General features: G+C 45.1%; 2 long non-coding RNA genes across 2 annotated transcripts in view; one reads left to right on the forward strand and one right to left on the reverse strand.

Annotated features, from left to right (window-relative positions):
* LOC144679368 (uncharacterized) overlaps positions 1 to 17,561 on the reverse strand; it is an 81,900-nt gene that overhangs the window by 55,537 nt on the left and 8,802 nt on the right. Inside the window, exon 2 of the long non-coding RNA XR_013576333.1 lies at positions 5,482 to 5,567. This is a non-coding gene — a long non-coding RNA (uncharacterized LOC144679368). The remainder of the gene's footprint in view (positions 1 to 5,481; positions 5,568 to 17,561) is intronic.
* Positions 1,120 to 17,561, forward strand: part of LOC144679369 (uncharacterized) — a 42,470-nt gene continuing 26,028 nt past the window's right edge. The window contains exon 1 of the long non-coding RNA XR_013576334.1: positions 1,120 to 1,328. This is a non-coding gene — a long non-coding RNA (uncharacterized LOC144679369). The remainder of the gene's footprint in view (positions 1,329 to 17,561) is intronic.

Raw genomic sequence — 17,561 nt, forward strand, 5'->3', positions numbered from 1 at the left:
CAGTCCCCAGGCAAGGTCCTCCAATTTGTTATGATCCCGGACGAGATACCCCAAATTGTTAACTTCCTGATGGGACCCCAGTTTTGTTATGCTCCCGGGTGAGGGGGAATGAGTAGGCTCCCCATCTTTGTTCAACCTCATCGGCTGGTCACCATAAGATGAATTAAAAAAGGATCCCTTCCCTCATGGATACCTTTTCTCAGTCCAAATATATTTATGTTTTAGAAGAAGTCAATTTAACTAGGCTTTCTTGAGTCAAAGAAAGAGATTGAAACAAATAAGATCCTGAGGGGTCTTGACAGGGTGGATGTAGAGAGGGTGTTTCCTCTTGTGGGAGAAACTAGAACTAGGGGTCACTGTTTAAAAATAAGGGGTCGCCCACTTAAAACACTTCACTCAGAGGGTTGGGTCTTTGGAACTCTCTTCCTGAAAAGGTGGTGGAAGCAGAGCCTTAGAACAACCATGTCTTTCACCCAGAATCTGCTTTCTTTCAACTCAGACCATTTCCACATTATGAGATATAACTGAACAGGAGATGGTTTCTGCTGAGATGCAATAATTAGTCTCCATTATCTCTGCAACCACAGGAGATTAAAGTTCAGTCTTTTGCATTGCATTTCTTCCTTTCAAGTGTCTGAAGTAGGCCTTGACACCTTTTCAGGTGTGACATGTCACGAAACTCATATTTTTCATAATATTGTTGTAGGCTTATGAGTTTGAGTGTGGAGGGTTCTGTCTGTGTGACTGATTTAATTAGACTAGAGACACTTAGACTACAAGCTTGAAATAATCAAAAACAGGCTTTTGAAATGGAGATGGATAGGCTAGGATGAGGGTTCCACAGATACGGTGTGATGGAAATTTGCATTTTTAGATAAGTGGAGGGGTTGTTTGATTTTCAAAGGGATGGCATAATGTTTACAACTAACAAGATAAGTGGGGAAAAGCAATATGTTTATTTTTCCCAAAAGGTAAAGGCCAATGACAACATGAAAGATTTTTATATTATGAGAAAAGTAAATTTACAAAGACTGTAGAAAAATTGGACTTTACACTTAAAGTGAGAGAAGCATATATAAAGAAGGATGGAAGGCTATGTGGGGTGTGGCCGTATATAATCTTGAAAGGTACACTGGGTGAAACAGCCATGAAGTGGCTGAAATTCTATCAGGCGCATTATATGGTTCAGAGCTGTCTTCTTATGGTCCTTGCTACCTGGAAACAGAAAAATACCATTTGCTGTCAAGTAGTTGGCAGTCAGATTGCATGTTGAGTTTCAATGGAATCATTATGATGATGGGAGAAGGAAGATGGGGCAGTGACCAAAAGTGAGTCAAATCAAAGTTGATTTTCAAAGAGGTGACAGAGACAACTTGCTCTGGTGGAGATATTTGAAGAGACTATTTCAATTTATGGAGTACACCTGTAGGAAGGTGGATTGAAAAGAAAGCAGAGTTGAGAAGAGAGTGCTGGCAGGAACGCAGGACTGGAACCAGCAATCCAAGGCTATGAAGCAACTTGTAGATGAAGACAAGAGTTTCGAAATCGGCAGAAAGGGAGCCACTGAAGTAGCGATTGCAATAGATAGGGGAGCAAGACTTAGAGCTAGATTTTCACCACGGAGAAGGGAAGCCTGAGTCAGGAAATCTCCCAAACTGACAGGCCTGGAAAGGACTCCTGCATGCCAGTTTTTACTCTGCAGAGGTAGGGATGTGATTGAATCCAGCCTGCTGACTCCTGAGGCAGTTCAGAAGTGGCCATGTAGGTGGACAAGTGCTGGGGCCGGCTGATTAGAAGGCCTGTCTCAGTTCTCAGAGACTTCAGCCCAGTTTTATAAAAGGTGGTTAGGCCCTCTAGCCCTCAGCACCATCACCGACTCAACTATGCCCCCTCATAAACCCCATGGTACCTCCATGTCCTTCATACCCCCATTCCATTTCCATGCTTCCTCATACACTCATACCACCTCCATGTCCCCTCAAATCGTCATACCACCTCATACCTCCATTCCACCTCATACCTCCATTCCCGCATACCACCTCCATGCTCCCTCATCCCCATGCCACCTCCATAACCCATCATCTAGTATCCACTATGGGCAGACCACAGGAGCCATGTGGCAATGAAAAGAACCTCCAACAATCTAAGAGAGTTTTCACTCATGCACATTTGACACAGAAAAAACCTTTCATTTGTGAAACCCAGTCAAAGATTTTAAATCCCCTCAAGTGGTCAGCTTGTTATTAAAACAAACAAATTTCCATTTAGTAACCACATCAAAGAGTTAATCATTTAATACAGTCTTAAAATTGTCAATCAGAATGTGAACTCAGCCCCCACTGAGATAAGTGGCTATGGAGCTTTTGAAACTCAGCCAAGGGTTCATAATGGGCTCCATTTTAATAACAACACCTTGGTAAATGTCAACAATGAAGTCTATTGAAACTGCAGGAACAGACGGTAACTTTTTTCTAAACCACCGGATGGCCTGTCTAGCAATACACCCCAGCAGCTGGTGTTTGTTTTACTCTAAATGACAGCTGCAGGCTGTTTTTTTCCCATGTATTTGGGATTTAACTAACATCAGATGATGAGACTTAAACAGACCTTATCCATCCTTCAAGAGCGTTTTCATCACCACCATCAACTTGTGACTCCCACACTGTCAATTAAGACCCTTGGAATAGCCAAAATGATGTTTGTTTGAACTCAGCACTGATTTCAAATGGCCCTGTTGAGTTCATGTTTACAGCCTGTGTAATTCCTGCTCCTCCCCCTTCTCCTGTCGGCAACAAATGGGATCTTCTAGGAACAGGGGAGGGCCTTCAGCATCCAGCCCGACTCTGCGAATATCCGCCCCCTAGAATGAGCTGGATGTAGGCATCACAGTGGCAGTGAGGGTAAGGAATAGGGTGATGTTTCAGAGGTGGAATTAAGTGATGCTGGTGGTGGCTAGAATGTGGAGTTTAGAAGTAAATTTAGGGTTAAACAGGATACTAAGGCTGTAAACATCAGGCTCTGTCTGACTGAGCAGCAAGGAGGAAGGACAGTACTTGGGCTTTTGCTAAGAACCAAACAAAATACCTTCAGTTTTGCCAATGTTGAGGTGCTTTGTAGCAGCTAAGCAGCTGGATATCAGAGTAGTGATCATGGCATTAAGGGTAATGGCAGAAAGGTAGAACTAGTAAAGGGTTGGGATTGACTCTATATCTACAAACGATGTTGCTGATAAACAGTATGGAGATAAGGAGAAGCAAGAGGCCAAAGATGGAGCTTTGAGACACGTGTGAGGCAACTGTGTGGGGGCAGGGGAAGAAACCGTAACAGAAGACATGATTGTTTGGTTTAGCCAGGTGAGAATGGAACTAAGATAGACCAGTACCATGGAGGTGAACATAGAGGGATAGAAGAGGATGAAGTGGCCGCCTGTATGTCCAGCGGACGGAGTGGCCGCCTGTATAGCCAGTGGACGGAGTGGTCGTCTGTACGGCCAGTGGACGGAGTGGCCGCCTGTATGGCCAGTGGATGGAGTGGCTGCCTGTACAGCCAGTGGATGAAGTGGCTGCCTGTAGGTGACCGCCCCGGGAATGTCAAGAAAGCCAAGCCAGGAGTAAAAAGAGTTGAAAAGGGAATGATGAGAAAATGGCACAGAACTGTTTGAAAGAGGAAGGGGATGCTGAAGACAGGCCAATAGTTTACAGGACAGAGATTGAGGATGTTTTGTTTCAAGGAAACTCAAGACATACAATTAGTTTGAGGAGGCCTTTGGCGTTCATGAACATTTAAGCCATTTGGTTGCAAACTTATATAGAGTGCCCTCTCAAACTGTTGGAGTAACTTACTCTGAGATGATGAAGGCATGCTCCTTCCAGGAATGTTCTGATCCCCACTGGCAGGAGAGACCCACCAGATATGGTGGTGCAGTGTTATACAGTCATGAGAGGGTAGACTTGGGAGTCCTCAACATTGACTCCAGACCCCATGAAGTATGGCATCAGGTCAGATATGGGTAAGTAAACGGCCCGCTGATTGCCACATATAACTCTCCCTCAAACTTCAATCAGTGTTTCACATGTTGAACACCACTTGGAAGAAGCACTGGGAGTGGCAAGGGTACAGATTGTAGTCTGGATGGGGGAGCTCAATACCCAATATTATTAAGAGTGGCTTAGTATCATCACTACTAATCAAGCTGGCTGAGTCCTGAAGGAAAAAAGCTGCCAAGCTAGGTGAGTTTCTGCAGTGCATTTTGTAGATGGTACACATTGCAGCCACTGTGCACCACTCATAGAGGTAGCGGATGTTTCAAGTGGTAAAGAGGATGCCATTTAAGCATGCTGCTTTGTCCTGGATGGGTTCAAACTTTTTTAATGGTACGGTTGCACTTATCCAGGCACGTGGAGGGTATTTCATTGTACTCCTGACTGATGTCTTATAGATGGTGGACAGGTTTTGGAGAGTCAGGAGGTGATTTACTCAGCTCAGAATACCTAGTCTCTGACCTGTTCTCGTGCCATGGTATTTATGTGAATGGTCCAGTTAAGTTTCTAATTGATGGTGACCAGCACTGTGAGTGTATCTACACCACATGGACTGCAGAAGTTCAAGAGGTGGGTCAACACCAACTTCTCAAGGACAACTAGGGATGACCAATAAGTATTGATATTAACAGTGTTGGCTACATCCCTTGAGTGAACAGAAGATAGACCAAATTTACTCTCCACTACTCAAACAATATGGTATAACCAATTTCTAGTCACATGTTAGTATGGACCAGTAAATAATCCTGGCTAAAGTTTTATCCTGTTCCCTAATTTTCTTCTCTCTTTGGTAGGGACAGGGGAGGTGGGCAAATGCTGGACTGTCTTTAATTTTACTGGATGTTACTGACCTAGGCCTTGTTCCCTCCCCAAGGCCAATCATTTCTTTTCCCAAAACAAACACAGTACAAATAGCACATCTATACCATTACCATCACCTGGAACTTGTTAATTCACAACATCCTTTACCATTGGAGCATGAAGTGAAGTATATGAGGTTACTTAACTTGGATCCTCATTCCTTTCCCCTCCTTTGTCCTCTACATTTTGTGCCAACTCACACCAACTACTGATATGCCTTTTCTTCAATGAATAAGAAAACCACACAGGCCAAGAAAAAACCAGGTTCAAATCCCACTCTGTACTGAGTCAGCTGGGGCAATGGAAGCAATGTTTGGATTTGCTCATCACCCTTAGGCTAAGGAGGAGACAATCAGCCAATGTTTCCACTCCTGGCCACTCTCCAGCTGGCTTGGATGTGGCTGCATTGCTATGAACATCAGGTGACATCAGGTGATGCTGGAATCAAGCTTGGCCTGCACTGAGCCTGGCAGCTTAACTGCCCATGAAAAATAGCCATGGTTTAGGGGAACTGTAATACAGTGGAGCCTGTGCTGAAGGGAAAAAAAGGTGAGAGAATCGGAAAAAGGAGAGCGCTTACATTCTATGCAGCGGCGTCCCATCCTCAGGCATCGGGCATAGGCTTCTAATGATGACTCGCTGGTAAACTGGTCTCCAGTCTGATACCTGGAAGAGATGAAAAGCGTTTCAGATCTTCGGTCACTGTGACTTGTAAAAATAATGGCCCCTGATATTTACGGGGTGGGGGTGGGGATTTCTCATAAATCCCAGGAATGCTGGCATCATGCAAATTTAATAGCAGGACCTCATTATCATTCCTTTACTCCATATCCCACCAGGCAACTGGCCAGATCAACAAGCTGGCTGATCTCTGGACAGAAATGTCAGCGGTAGATGGCCATAGCCAGGGGCTATTGGGGATAATCCTGAGCAAGCGGGAAAGCTTGGGGATTGGTGGATGGTGTCAGTCTGTCAATCGGGATGGAGGGGGGAATTGAGAAAGATTGCGGGCAGAATGGAGGGATTGTGGGTTTGTTATGGGCAATTGCAGAAGGTACTCCTGCTCCCCCTGGCTCACAAGTAGTGCTAGAAATAGCACTTTTAACTGCATGATCCATCTGCTCCCATCTCCAATTTGCTACTTGGCTTCCTGAGGCCTGGAAAATGCAGCCAGCCAGTTAAATTTAATTAGACTCCCAACTGCACTTATTATAATGAGGTGCCCTACCTCTCAAAGGCGGAGTAAAGACATACCATGCAACCAACGGCCACAGGTGGTAGCCTTTCCCTAAAAATCTCATGCCCTTTGTTTGGGAGAGGTTAAAATTTCCTCCAGTGTTTCTTACTGGTTGGAACAATTGAAGTAAAATGGAGTGCAATGCATCATTGCCACATTGATTTATTACATTCCACATCAGGGTTAGCCCATCAGAGAGAGGCAGTGAGTGGAGGTACCGTCACACCCAGAGAGCTTGCAAAGGGAGAGTAAGAGAGAAGACCACCTCCAAATTGTTCTGTCGTATGCTCTGGTAACTGTTTGCAGACCAAGGTAAATTGCACACCTGCCTTGCTAGACAGATAGAGATGTCCAAAAGATGGTGGGGATGATCGGAAATCATAGGAAAATATACGAGGGTTGAACAATATTGCGATTGTTAAATTTACACTGTGTACTGATTGTCTTCACAGTTATTCCTGACCTCACAAACTAACATTGGGCTCAGTGGTACTTTCCCCCACTGATATGAATCCATTTCACCAAACAGCCTCAAAGTAATGCTCACACAGTGAGTAGACTCATGTCTTTCATTCCACACACTATAAGTCCCTCACGCTTTACTTTGAACTCACTGGGGGCTTTAGCGACAGACTGCAAATCAGATGAAAGTCCATCCTACACCCACAATCTAATCCTCTGGTGAATGTCTAAACCTGGCAGAGGTTCCAGGACCACTCCTTACCTACACCCACCTCTTCCCTCTGTCCTTCTATGGCATTGAGGTTAAAAACAAGATATAACATTGAGGTTCAGCAGGATGTTATGTGATTTCCTATCCTGTGTGGAGTTGGTTGATCTCATGGGGTGGAGTGGGTAAAGCTATGACTCAGTATTTCAGAGAGTGGAAAATGCAGTTAGGAATCTTGCTCTTGATCACTGGAAAGCATGAGCATGAGATTCGGATTAGACCTGATTGAACAACCTGCCAAAACTCATCATTTAAGTTTGTACACAGGGAATGACTAACTGGTTAAGGATCAGAAAGTGGCTGTTACTGGAATGTAAATGCGGTTTCAAAATAGAAAAAATAGTAAAATTTTTATTCAAATTTATGTAGAATGATGACAAATGGAAATTCATCTGTTTTGTTTGTCTTTTAGTTCTTGGCCTATCTGTTCTCTAAAGAGAACACGATTTTGGATTCAAGGTTTGAACTTGTGACTTAGGAGGAAATGAACTGCCCCCTTTCTTATTACTGGATCTCTTCATCACATAACATGTTAAAGTAAAGCTGTGTTCAGTCTTTTTGTTAAGTGTGCACAATCAGTTTTGATATGACCGTTAACTTTCTCCCCTCCTCTCCTGAAGACACTAACTCACACCGGGTTATGCCCATTGTTCAGATTCCCTGTTTGTGAACTGTCTTGTCACTTGTCAGTGTTTGCTTTATAATCTTAAGAGCTTTCCAGCCATTCTACTACTGCTGGTATACATTAATTTGTTTTTTCCCTTAGTATTTCTTCCCTCGTTAACTGAACCAAATTATATCGATAAGATCACATAGGTAGAGGAAGTGAAAGAAACCCTTTGGAATCAAACAAGACAGTTAAATGCTGCGAGGAGTGTGGGGATTCAGGAAAGAGACTATAGGTTGCTTTGGAAAGTTGAGTTGGATTTCATCTGTACTTATCTTTATAAGAAAGTAAGAATATTGCCTTTAACAAGAGGCTGCCACTGTACCAGTGCAAAAGAACAAAGAACTTTCTTTAAAATAATGTCTTAAGGCCCATCTCAGAAACATCCCAAAGTGCTTCACAGATAATAGATTACTTTGAAACATAGTGGCAGTTATTCTTTAGGCAAACAGATGTACAGCAAGATCCCACCAACAGACAGACAAATGGCCAATTAACCTGTGACCAGTTAACCATTTCCCATATAAGTCACAGAAATACCTGGAAAAACTCAGCAGGTCTGGCAGTATCGGCGGAGAAGAGCAAAGTTGATGTTTCGAGTCCTCATGACCCTTCCAGAACTAAGTAGAAATAGGAAAGGGGTGAAATATAAGCTGGTTTAAGGTGGGGGGGGGAGGGGGGAGCGGTTGTTGGGACAAGCAAACAGTGATAGGAGGAGATAACCAAAAGATGTCACAGACAAAAGAACAAAGAGGTGTTGAAGGTGGTGATATCATCTCAAAGAATGTGCTAATTAAGAGTGGAGAGCAGGACAAGCAAGGTAGCTCTAGTAGGGGTGGGGTGAAATAAACGATGGGTGGAATACATTTAAAAATAATGGAAATAGGTGGGAAAGGAAAAATCTATATAAATTATTGGAAAAAACAGAAGGGAGGGGGAAGAAACGGAAAGGGGGTGGGGATGGAGGAGGGAGTTCAAGATCTAAAGTTGTTGATCTCAATATTCAGTCCGGAAGGCTGTAAAGTGCCTAGTCGGAAGATGAGGTGCTGTTTCTCCAGTTTGCGTTGAGCTTCACTGGAACAATGCAGCAAACCAAGGACAGACATGTGGGCATGAGAGCAGGGTGGAGTGTTACGACACCGCGCGACATTCAGATCTTCAGTTCGGCAGGCGCGCGCCGGAGCCGGCTGTGCACCCGCCGAACCGTCAAAGGCCTATTAAGACCATTTAAATACAAATTAAAAATTAACATAGATGCCTGCCCGACCTTAAAGTTGGAGGGCAGGTGAAAAGCCCGGACGGCCTTCGCATTTATCATGAAACCTCATCCATGGGCAAGATGAGGTTTCATGAAGGCTTTATAAATCAAATGAAAATTTTCATTAAAAATCAGTGACATGTCCCAACTCATGTGACACTGTCACATGAGGGGACATGTCTGAATAATATTCTTTTGCTTTATTTCAATTAATAATAATCAAACAAATAATCTCCCTGAGGCACAGAGCTGCGCTCTTTCACATGCATGCGCGAAAGAGCACAGGCCCCGACTCAGCCTCCTCCCCCCCGTCTGCACAGGGAGCGCTCAGCCTGCCCATGCGGGTGGCAATCAGCTGCGCACCTGCCTGTGCCCGCTCGTGCCCAGCCCCCCGCAACGGGGAGAAAATTCTCCCCTATTAGTAATGTAAACATATTGCTTGCTATCTGCTAGGTATGTGTCAGTTTTCACCCCACTTCTTGAATGCTCTATTCTAAAAAATGCAAATGCACTCTACCTTTCTGTTTACATCTCAAAACTAATACATATAAAAGCACCCAGTCTAGCTGTCTTTAATCCAATTAAGACTCACCCACAGACTAAACCTCGATTTTAAAAGAAAAATATTTTCCAATAATATTATATACATTAATAGCTTCATGACATCCTTATAGCTAATGGACAGATCGAAAGACTTTCCTGCTATCAGCCTAGGCTGAATTTGAGCTCAGAACATATCAGGAGAAAGACTGTTTCTCATATTATTATTCCTTATTCTCATAGTTTATCCCTTGGTACTGTTTTTTCCATTTTCTCTTAAGATAAGATAAAAAATGTACCCAAGGACACCACAAATCATAAACCTGTTTATTAAAACTACACTAGAAGGATGAAGCTAAATACAAATTCCAATTTCAGCACTCAATAAACGGATTCTGCAATTAAAAAACATCATTGCTGTGGAAGTTGGAATATTCAGTGACATCTTCTGGAATCCGACCAAACTGATAGGAAGCAAATAGGATTGTGTTCAGTGATGCTACCCTGAATGAACAAATTACTAGGTTCACAAAGAAAAGTAAAGCCACTTCAGCAAAATGGAATTTCACTGGAATTAAAAAATTAGGTGGGACGTATATCAGGCGGCCAATCTGCAACCACTCATTTTATGCCTTCATCAAAATTTCATTTCATCCCCAGTATCTTAAGGAAAAAGAAGATTAAGGAGGGAAGGAGAAATTTTCCATTTATGAGTGGAGGCATACATAAAACGGCCTACATTTATTTAGTACCTTTCACATCCTCAGGTTGTCCCAAAGTGCTTTGCGACCAATGGATTATCTTTGTATCACAGTTAGAGCTATTATGGCAGCAAATTTGACCAATTTGAGCACAGCAACATCCCACAATCAGCAAATGCAATAAATGGCTGTTTCATCTGTTTTAATAGTTTACGTGAGAGGTTAATGTTGGTCCAGACACAAGGACAATTTGTCTGCTGTATGCGTCATGCCGTGGAATGTTTGAGGTCCACCCAAATGTAGCAGAATTTTACGCCTTGCTGGTGGGCGTGGGCCCGACCCGATCGGGCATAAAATAGCGCGAGCAGATGTTGGGCGAGTGTCCCGACGTCATCCTGCACGCGTGCAATCTTTAGGTCGGCGAGAGCGCGCAGATTTGGAACTGTGCCTGCCATCAAGTAAAAGGCCGCTTAAAGCCATTAAAAACCTAATTGAACCTGATTTTACATTGCCCGTGCGATTTCATGCTCGTTGTACGGGAAAAACGAGCAGGCAGGCAGCAAAACCTCATCCAAGGGTGAGATAAAAAGGGTCAGCAGCGTTGCCAGTATGAATAGTAGGAGTTGAGGAGATAGTTTGCTGCTGGTTGCTTATTTGAACTTGACAGCTCCATCTCCATTCTGAGCTTCATTCTTAAGCATTTCTAGGCTTCATTTCAGGACTCATTGGTGTCTCCAAGGATTCAGACTGTGTGGACCCTTCCAGGTATCAGACAGACTTCTGTTACCCTGGTAATGGGAATTTGTGGTCTCCGCTGGTGGCACCTTCCTCTGAGGAGAGAGAGGTGCAGAAGGGAGAACAGGCCAGCTGCCTCAATTCAGTTTCCAGGGGAGCGACCTGTGGGAGCAGGGGCGCAGATACAAGGGGCGCAGCACCAACAAATAGCCCAAGGCGGAAGGGGCCACAGGAGGTGCCACTATCATGTTGCCTGGCTTTACAGGCAGTGATGCAGCTACCTCAATATGTTCGAGATGCAATGCCGAAGGAGGCCTCTCCGGGGAGACCGTGACCGCCATTTGCCAGATGATTGCCCCTGAGATCACCTGCAACTTTGTGGGTGGACACCCCATGCCAGTGGCTCTGAAGGTCACAGTGGCCCTCACCTTCTATGCCTCCGGCTCTTTCCAGGGGTCAGTGGGGCATCTTTGTGGAATGCCCCAATCAGCTGTCCAAGCTGGTGACAGAAGCCCTGTTCAGGCGGGTATTGACATTTATTCATTTCCATATGGACAAGACCAGCCAGGCTGAATGAGCCAGAGGGTTTGCAGCAATTGCTGGATTCCCCCGCATCCAGGGTTCAATCGACTGCATACATGTGGCCATCAAAACGCCAGCAGGTTCGCCGGGTGTCTTCATCAACAGGAAAGGATTCCACTTGATGAATGTCCAGATAGTATGTGACAACAGGACGCAGACTCTGCAAGTCTGTGCATGATGCCCTGGCAGCTCTCATGACGCTTGTATCCTGAGATACTCCGAGGTGCCAAAGCTATTCAGTTCTCCAGCCTGACTGGATGGATGACTGCTGAATGACAAGGGCTGTCCGTTGAAAAGGTGGCTTACGGCGCCTCTCCGCCACCAAAGAACAGAGGCAGACCCTCAACCATGGGCGAGATGAGGTTTCGATCCATCATTAAAAAAAAATTAAAGATTCTCAAACTAATTCCTAACATGTCCCTGCTCATGTGACAGAATCACATGTGGGGTCATGTTAACATTTTTAAATTCTTTGCTTTTTCTTTTTCAAAATCTTCATCTCCCTGAGATAGTTCTGTGCCTCAGGGAGCTTTTCCTGCGCGCAATTGCACGTGTGCACAAACTTGCATGTTTGCCCCCACCCCAACTACAGGCAGAGCTGCAGCACACATTTCACACTGGCAGGCCTTAATTGGCCCGCCAGCGTGAAATCGCAGTCGGGCCCCAATCGCGGGCGGCATTGGCTTCCCGACTGCTCCCACTTGCCCCTGCCGAGCCCGCCTGACGAGTGCAAAATCTTGGCCATAAGTTCAAAACCCACCATGGCAGCTAGGGAATTTAGATTCTTCTAATTAAATAATTCTGGGGGGAGCAAGCTAGTTTCAGTAATAGTAACCAGCTACAGTAATGGTAATAGATTTCAGTTCCATTCTCAACCCCTCAAGTACTGAAGCAGCCTGTGTCTGAATGCAGCAAGTGCTGGGCAACATTCAGGCTTGGGCTGATAATGACAAGGGATATTTGTGCCACACAAGTCCCAGGCAATGACCATTTCCAAATGGCATTGAGGAGGCCTGAGCAGGGGAGAAATGGCGACTTCCCCATCAAGTCAGTCCTGTCGGGAAGGGGATTGTTAGTGAGGAGAGGCTCAGGTGGTTACATATTTATTTTTTGGTGCCCTTGAGGGCTTTAGGAGCAGGAAGGCTCCTGCAGGCCCCATTAAGAAGCCTTGGGCCTATCTTTCCATAGGTATGTTATGACTCCTTCCGATGACCTCTAGAGCACCCCTCATCCATTCGTATCCAGAGACCCCCTTCCAAATCATGTCAAGAGGCCAGGCCACCCCCCATCCCTTATACTACTTAGTTGATCGTTGAGGATGATCCCATGGATTCCCAGCTTGGCTCCTGCTGTCAAATCTCCACTGCTGTTGTCAGTCACTAAATAGGTTTGGTTGGGTTCAGGTGTTTCACCAAAAGCGTTTATGAAAATAAGGCCCGTCTGTTAAGATCAACTGGACTCCCTGACTGTGCTGCTTGCTTTGGGACTCACACCTCTCTTTTATAATTGGGGTCAGAGGATGGCCACTTCCCTGATGGCTAGTTGATATTTACCAACTGAGGAGCTAAATCAAACAAGCCAGGGAAGTCCCAGGTTTAATTTCTAGTCTGTGCTGAGTTAGCTGATCAAAGCCAGGTTGGTATTAGGACACTCAGGGTTTTTTTTCCATTATTCATCCTTGAGAAATGGGCATTGCTGACAAGGCCTGCATTTATTGCCCACCTTTAATAGGTGAGAAGATGGTGTTGGGCCTTCTTAAACTGTTGGTGGTGGTTTGACACAATTGAATGGTTTGCTAGGCCACTTCAGAGGTCAGTTAAGAATGAATAATATTGGTGTGGGATTGGAGTCACAAATCTAACACTAGGTAAAGAGAGCAACTTTCCTTCTCTAAGCAATATTAGTGAACCAGTTGGGTTTTTGTTGGCAATCAACATTGATGGTCACTTCCACTGATATATATATGATTTATATATCTCAGATTTCTTTTTAAAACTGACTTTAAATTCTCCAACTGCCATATTGGGATTTGCACTCACATTCTCTGGTTATTAATTCTTATGCCCGGTTACATAAACATTATACTGCTCTACCCAAATATAGACCTCAATGAATTATAACCACTAAATCAGACAGGAATCCTGATTACTATCCAATGATCCCTGCTGGAAAATGTGGCATCAGGAGATGTTCAGCCTACGCCTGAATGATGTACTGTCATTCCCGCTGTCTCACTTTAAGAATGGTCACGTGATCACGAGGCCACAAGATCAATGAGATTAGGGCACATTTCAAACAAAAAATGGGAGTCTGAAATAAAAACAGAAAATACTGGAAATATTCAGCTGGTCTGGCAGCATCTGTGGAAAGAGAAACACAGTTAACATTTAAGGTCGATGACTTAACATCAGGGATGTCCTGGTGTCTTGGCCAACACTTATCCCTTAACTGACACCTAAAACAGATGATCTGGCGATTATCTCATTGCTTCTTGTGGGACCTTGCTGTGCACAAGTTGGCTGCTGTGTTTCTCATATTTCAACAGTGACTGCACTTCAAAAGTACTTTGTTGGTTTGTAAAGTCTGAGATATCCAGAGCTCAAGGTTTCCTCTCTTTTTAAAAACATAGTTTAAAAAAGCACTTGTTGTGCAAAGCAGCTGGCACTGAGTTCAACTTTATACAAATGGAAAATAAACAGAATCTGAAGATAATTTTAAAGGCAGGACACAGAGTTCTTTGGCCAGGGTCATGCAAATTAATTAACAGTTCATCCTACTTCCAATGAGTTCTATTAATAGCCAAGGGTGCTAGTTCATTGAGTAGCTAAGCTGAGTCATAGGGCAGAATTTTGCAGCTAGGCTGCAGATACCGCCATTGGGACTGGAAGTGGGAACCATTTTTGCTAGGGCAGGGGCCTACCAACCACACTCAATCTTCCAGCAGTCAACTCATTAACAGTTAAGAGGTGCAGTGGCTGCCCACTGAGGGAGCCGAGCTGGGCAGGGAGGTGGCAGGGGCAGTGTCAGGTCACACTGCGGAGGTGCTGGAGCCATATTAAAAGGTCGCCACTACTGAATAAGGAGGCAGCTTGGAAACCTTAAGAAAGGAAGGAAAGTGGCAGCAAGAATAGCAGATAGAAGATCCTGGGTTGCCACACAGCTCAGCAATGCCTCCCTGCTTCTGGCCACAAGGACAAGGCTTTCCTGACCAAACAAGCCTGGACAGAGATTGCAGAGGAGGTCAGATGCCATTGGTCACCAAAAGAACCGTGGATCCAGTGCTGCAAGCTTGTCAATGACCTTATTCAGTCCACCAAGGTAAGTTCTTCATGCCACTTCTCTCTTTGGGGCTTGAGAGGATGCGTTTGGTAGTGGGGGAGCACCCCATCCCATCAGTGGCAAAGGGGTCAGGAAGCAATGTATCCTGTCAGAGGCATGGCTGCAGCTCAGTGACTGACCCCTGTCTGTGATTGCTGACCCCCACATGGTCCCTTGAGAATAGACGCATACAAGAGGCATCCATTTGCCATATCACAGACTGCTGGGACTGTACCAGCATAGGCGTTGCCCTTGACTTTATGGGGAGACCAACAGTTGCACTGCAGCAACTCATTAAGGGCAGAATCATCCCAGATTTGCACTAAGTGCAATAATGAATGGGGAAAATGACGTTTTACCCTCCGGCCACAATGGCAGCGTTTCACGCTGTATCGTCCCAAACCTGCTGCACAAGTTATGCATTTGCAGGAAACACACCATTTCCATGGCAGGCAGGCTCTCATTCGACCACCACGTCATCACCTCGCTGCTTCATCACGCTGGGCGCCATAATTAAAGTGCAGCAGCACACAGTGCTTCCAGTCCAGGACTACTGCACAGAAGACAGGATGGCCCCGAGAGGCAAAAAGACTGCAGCCCCCCCAGTTTAGTGATGAGTCCATCGAGCGCCTTTTGGATGCCAAGGAGGCCTGCTGTGATGTCCTCTACCCCAACTCTGGCTGCAGGAGGAGTAGCAGCATCACTAATCTGGCTTGGCAGGCAGTGGCAGCGGTGGTCAGTGCCAACACCCTGCAAAAGTGGACAGCTACCCAGTGCAGGGTAAGTCACTCTTCTCACCACTCCCAACTCACATACTCAACAAACCCATCATGAATCCACAGGGACCTCACTCATTGCCAGTTCAAGGAAAGCCATTCGCTTTCCCATACACACCTTCATTGTCCTCATCCCTTCCATGGGACCACTCACCACCCACACAGGCCAGGCAGACTTATCATCTAGCCTGGCAGGCATCCTGCTTACATTCTCTCCATCTCTATTCATGCAGCACAAGCTGGCACACAACATGAGGGAGAGGTCGTAGACTGGTGGAGAAATGCCGAACTTTGAAAACAGACCCATCCAGCTGGCGCGCAACGATCTGAACCGTTCCTGTGCTGACGGTGAGGTTGGCGGTGCTCCTCCAAGTGAAGATTCAGCAGTACAACATCCATCAGACAATGTTTCACAGGCCACTGCCATGCACTAATTACCTCTCCTTGCTTTTGCAGGCACATCTGGGAAGCAGTCGACGGAGTCCATGACCCAAGGCCTCCAATCAAGCCCCGAAAAAACCTCTGAAGAGGAACCTGAAGGCACCCTCCTTGAAATCCCATCACAACGCTCACCCACAGCCTCTACCAGTGCAGAGCTACACACCTCAGTGGGACCCAGCTTTAGAGTAGCCTCGGGATCATAATCTGGTAAGCACATCGCACTTTCTGATCCACAGCGGGCAGTGGCAGGGACTTCCCTGGTCCCTGGCACTCGGAGGACTGCTGGAGACCAGAAGTTTGCTGAGTCTGAGTCAGATGACAAGCCACGGGACTTGGTCATGCCACAGTTGCTGGAGCTGCAAAGGCAAACTCGGGAACATCAGTGACGTCCGCTGCACACCTCAGATTGCAAGGCATGTCAGGCTGAGATGATAGCTCTGGCATGTCAATGCTCCGAGGTTATCACTGGTAGGATAGCGGCTGCCAAGGAGACCCTGGTCCAGGACATTTCTCCTTCACTGCTGCGCAATCTGAACTCCGACGCTGATGCCATAGTTGGCCTCCAGAAGTGTATGCATGAGAAGGGTGCTGGGCAGCTCGATCTCACACCAGCTTGTAATTTTCCTGAATTCCTCCCTCTCTTCCATTTCCTGGTTTATAACTGCCTCTGGGATGTTACTTGTATCCTCTGTAGTGAAAACTGATGAAAAATACCTGTTCAATTCATCTGCCATCTCCGTGTTTTCCATTATCAATTCTCCAGATTCAATTTCTGGGGAGCAGGTTGCAGAGCTGTTTAAAGATTTTGTATGTGAAGGGAAAGTCTTTCCATGTGTACAGGGTGGAGTAGGTAAAGATGTTAAAATTTTAAGAGACACAGGAGCTAATCAATCCTTAATGTTGTGGGATAGTAATATTTGTTGTTCAAAGGCAGTATTGTAGGAGAAGGTAATGATAAGTGGGGTACATGGAGATGCTAAATCTATTCCGTTGTGGAAGGTAAATTTAAAGAGCAAATAGAAGACAGGTGAAATTATAGTTGGAGTGGTGAAAAAATTGCCCATTGCAGGGGCTTAATTTGTTCTGGGTAATGATATAGCTGGATTGCAAATGTGGGTTATACCTATGGTAGTTGAGCAGCCTGTAGAAGTGTTTTCAACAGAGGTGTTACAGAAGGAACATCCTGGATTGTTTCCTGATTGTGTTATAATGAAATCAAAGGCTCCTCGGGAAGAACAAGACAAACAAGATAAGCAGACAGTTCAAAAGCAAGAAGAGGGTGCTGAAATCCAATTAGCTGGCACTGTATTTGATAACATTGTTCAGGAGGAAGGAATGCAGGACAGTTCAGTTGAAGTGTTTAACTCAAAGAAGTTAGTGCAATTAAGGGGAAATGATTTGCAATTATAACAGTAATATCAGAAAGCTTATTCAGAAACTGAAGCAAAATGTATTCCAGTATGTTATAATCTTCGGGAAGGTATTCTGATGAGAAAATGGAGGTCGGATCATGTCTCAGCAAATGAAAGCTGGAGGGAGGTGCATCAGATAGTTATCCCATTAGGGTATAGAAATGAGATTCTGAGGATTGCTCATGAAATTCCAATGGGGGACATTTAGGAATTAGGAAAATATAGGAAAAGATACAGAGGTATTTTTTTGGCTAGGATTGCAT

The sequence above is a fragment of the Cetorhinus maximus genome, chromosome 4, assembly GCF_964194155.1.
Source record: "Cetorhinus maximus chromosome 4, sCetMax3.hap1.1, whole genome shotgun sequence".
Classification (NCBI taxonomy): Eukaryota; Metazoa; Chordata; class Chondrichthyes; order Lamniformes; family Cetorhinidae; genus Cetorhinus; species Cetorhinus maximus.